Source organism: Glossina fuscipes, unplaced genomic scaffold (assembly GCF_014805625.2).
Source record: "Glossina fuscipes isolate IAEA_lab_2018 unplaced genomic scaffold, Yale_Gfus_2 119, whole genome shotgun sequence".
Classification (NCBI taxonomy): domain Eukaryota; kingdom Metazoa; phylum Arthropoda; class Insecta; order Diptera; family Glossinidae; genus Glossina; species Glossina fuscipes.
In genome coordinates, this window is record NW_023998462.1 from 263,326 (window position 1) to 267,991 (window position 4,666).

The window sequence follows — 4,666 nt, forward strand, 5'->3', positions numbered from 1 at the left end:
GGTGGAGTTAATTGAGTGTTAATGCAAGAGTAGTGTTGATGATGGTATTGTAAATTTCCTTCTGCAATTTTCTCTTTAACTTTTCTTCCAATGTATCTTTGAAGATCCAACTTTTCCAAGCCATCATCCATAATTAGAGGAGCAGAAGCAGCATACTTTGCCGCTCGATCAGCCTGCTCATTTCCCAGTAAACCGATGTGACTTGGTACCCATAACATTTTAATTTTTCCGTCGGGTGTAGTAATTATATTCCTTAATTTGTTGATGGTGCTCCATCTCGAAGTCGAAGGATTCCGAACAGCTTGTAATACAGACAAACTGTCGGTAACAATAGCGGTTTTGAGTTTGTTTTTATGGGCAAGGTTGGCAGCGTGAAAGATAGCTCTGGCTTCCGTTGTGAAAGTTGAAGTACTTTCGTGAAATATGTGGTTGAGAAGAACTCGTCCTGTAGCATCTACCAAATATCGCACTAAAAACCTTTAATGTGCATACCCAGATGAGGATACAGGCAGGCAGACATGAAACAGGCAAAGAAGTTATCAATTTACTGATCAATTCAAGTTATCAATTTACTGATCAATTAAAAACAAATGTTCGTAAAGATAATTAAAAAATTTTTTTTCTTTTTTGAGATATAGAAAATGAATGAACTAAGGCAACGAAATACGTCTCGTATACATATATACTCCCAGACTGATAGCAATTTTAAATTTCAACGCAAAATAATGAGTGAACAGGAGAAATTCCATATGTGTAAAACAAGTTTTTTTGTCAACTCATACTTTGGTTTTTTTTTTTTGATTTGTTTAAGTAGGAAAAGACTGATAAACGTTTCAAGAAGGACTATGAGAACGAATGGACGACATGCAGAAGCAATTGATTTAAATTATTATAGATTTGAACTAGAACTCGTGGGCGTTTTTGCAATTTTAAATTAACAAATTGATATTGACAACCGCTTTGAACCTTTCCACGAACCCAGGCGAAGAGAGAGGAAGAGCAAAAAAAGATCAAAACAGTAGATTGAATTTTCTTACAGCTACAAATAAATTGCTTGCTTATTTCTGCGCATACACTTGGTTTATTTTGTTCAAAATGAACATAATTATATTGTGATATTCCTAATAATATTATACATCATACATGATGTAAAATTGTAGATCTAAAATTAATTTCGTTCAATTTTCATTAATTCATAAGATCTAAAATTAATTTCGTTCAATTTTCATTAATTCATAAGATTGTTAACTCAACATCCCAAAAAAAAAAAAAGAAAGGTAATGTTAAAAGTAAAACGGTATTTTCAAAGTAAACAGGTATTTTCAAATTTTAGACATTTGATGATATATATATGTTTTTGAGCATTTTTGAGATGCTATTTTTGGCGGTAGAAAATGAAGAGCCAATGTGTTTCTTCCTTCATAAATAAAATAAAAAGTTTGGTTAGGAAATTAATGACGATTGTAAAGCTTCTTTAAGGCCAAAGTTTGCAATGGTGCATTTCAACATATCAAAGAAACGTTTGAGCGGATGTTTTTTTGTTTAAAATAATTTCTGATGAATCGTTCGGCAAATGCAGCCTTAATTCAATGCTTTGATATTTCATTGGTACCGTAAGAGTTAGCAAAGCTTTGATATCTACAGAGTATAATGGATTTTGCGCACGGGCTTTGTATAAACGTTCGGTTTGATCCATATGATATTCCATGAATGTTCGATCGTGTGTTTTCTGATGATAACAGCTAGTCCATAAGTCAGTCGAACCCGAAATAAACCATGATTTTATGTCTTCGCGTTTGCTACTGTCTTTCGAAAGTGATCGGTTTTCTTCTTGCTGCGTTGAATTTTCTTTTAGTTCCAGACGATACAATTGCGAAAGTATAATTTCAACTGCTTTTATGTAACACTTAGACCAATATTTAAAAACTTGCAGATTATCGCCCAAACTCTGTGAATAGTCTTTATGCGCAATTATAGCTTTAATATCGTTGCGGCTGGGGGTGAATACAAAGCTAGCATGCTGTTGCTTCTCGTTATCAAGCTGTTGTGGTTTTTCCGATCTGCCATTCAAGTTTACGCTTGGCTCAACATGCTTTGTTTCGTTTACTTTCATTGGTAAGATTTCGAACGGATCGTGCAAATCGAAGATGTGGTTCTCATACAATTCTACCATGTTATCGTCGTTCTGACAAATACTGAAATATTAAAAACATTAGCCAGGCGGTATTCAAAATATTCTGTCTTAATCCCGTTTATAGATTTTGTCACATTCTGATTAAGACAGAATGGATCTTAAACGCAAAGACAGGTATCAATTCGAAGTCGTTCAGGATCTTTATTAAAATATTGACTCATAGTAAGCAACGAATTGTGATATTCGAAGAAGTTAATGCTATCATTGACGAAATCGTTACGGGGAATTGCGCTGCCCAAATAAGGTCACAGTACAACCGAAGATAAGTTACAACTTTTATAGAAACCAAAAAAACCTATGATTAATTCAAAGGTAGTTATGGAGGGAGGCAGGCAAGGTTTGTTTTCATTACTTTCCACATAAAAAGCATAATTTACACATTGCACGAGGTGCTCGTTGCAATTTGCTTGCAACTTCTTTATTGGCAATACAATTGCCAGATTGTTGTAATTCTCTAGAGGCTGTTGCAAATAGAATATCGCCAATATGATTAGATAATAGCTGCTCATATTACCGTATTTCACAATTTGCATATGTTTAGCCCATATTTTCAAAAATAACAGCAGGAAGTGTATACGAGCGTCAGCTTCCACTAAAGCCTGCAGAAAGCGAGTGCTGTCTACGCTACTAGGACAACTTAGGTTAATATCAACGCTGAATCCCGTGCCTTTATGTTTGCATTTGACAATAGCCACACGGGCACTACAGATTGCAAGAACATCCAAGAAATGTTTGCTCTGAATTAAAGCTCTATATACACGATTGAAGATTTTGCGATTAAGAGGATCCCACTTTTGCCCAAACATATACGCTTATTCTCTAAAGTGCCCAATTTTTATACGCTTACTCTCTAAAGAACCCAATTTTTAAACATGCGACAACTCTTAAGAAACAAATTGAGGAGTGTAAACAAATGTGGACGCTTACTCTCTAAAGAATCCAATTTTTAAACAAACACGTGTTCAATTATTGAGAAGTGTAAACAAATATATACGCTTATTCTCTAAAGTGCCCAATTTTTTGGCCCTTCCTTAACAAAAAAGGAATAATACATGAATTTGAAAACGAAAAGATTGTATGTGCACCTATATTATTATTAATAATTTCTTTTTATTAATTTTTTTCATGATCAAATTGCAAAGTAAAATTCATGTTGACATGAACATAGGAAGGGGTAAAAATAAAGGTTCGTAGCTGGCAATATGTAGAACAAGTTATTTTATGTTTAGTTTCCCACATTACTAATACGATGGGCAGTAATGTGTCATCAGACATACAGGGCACCTTCATGGATGGAAGTTTTCCAATAAGTAAGAGAGTATTGGTAGAGATAATTATTATCTTACACTTGTCTTGTTTTATGGTTCATATTTCTGGGTGATCATACAGATCTTGCCAGATTGCCCTGTATTACTGTTTCACGAATCATCTGAACATGCAGTTTCACGCATTTTCTCTATAAGACGGATTGCTTAAATTAAAAAGTCCCAAAGCAAGGCCGCATCTGCTTACCATAACGATTCCCAACGTAGTCATTCACAAGGTTCCCCGGGTCGGACATCCAGCTTAATATTACTGAAACTTTAAATTTTGCAGCCACTCCAAGCATGCTGCCAATAGGATCACAAGTGAAATGTTAGGTAACGGGGAAAGAGCCATTGAGATATCGGGCGAAATCATAACGATTGAGCCGGATATTGAGCATATTTTAGAATGTAATAAATCAGTTAGTGAAGATTTTTTTGCGTTTTCTGAAATGGAGAACGAACAGACTGAAGAACGGATGGACGTACAGACAGCCGTACAGACGGACATACAGAGGTATGAACGACTATTATCTAAAAAAAACCCCAATAGGTATAATTTAAGGAACAGAAACGACGAGGGACCAACAACATCGGCAGAAGCAGCGCGGAGGGAAAAGAAGCGACGGCTTGAACCCGCTGCACTCGAAAATGAAGGCCAGGAAGTTCAACGAGTTGATAACGTAGTGGTCATGGAGGCGCAGAGGGAGAATAGCAGAAGTATTGAATCCGCTGAAGGCCAGGATGTTAAATTCATAAAAACATCGAGGCGCTGCGAGAGATCGTGGAGAGGTTAAATCTTCACGACAAGGTTGTGCAGGACGCGTACACAAACGAAAAAACAACATATTTTCGGACCGAGGTTATACTTTACGGCTGCGTCTACGAAGACACAAAAGAAGTTAGAAAAACGGAAGGATAGCGATAGGAGTACCAACGGAAGCGAGTTGACAGTACCATTTATACGATACAACATCTGTTCGATTACAGACATCTGCTGTATGGATTTCACGATAGGATGAGAAACAGCAATCAGTATGACCTGACCTCCGTCACCAAGGCACATGCAGGAAAAACTGGCACCTCAAGTTACTTAAAGAGGAGAGGTGCATGCTTAATAAATACATTTGATGGATCGCTCAAAGAATTTATACAGTTATCAACTCCC

The 4,666-nt window shown here is 36.2% G+C and overlaps 1 pseudogene; it reads right to left on the reverse strand.

Moving 5' to 3' along the window:
- Nucleotides 1-1,443: 1,443 nt before the first annotated feature.
- On the reverse strand, nt 1,444-3,000 carry LOC119640325 (annotated as a pseudogene).
- Between the last annotated feature and the right edge of the window lie 1,666 nt (nt 3,001-4,666).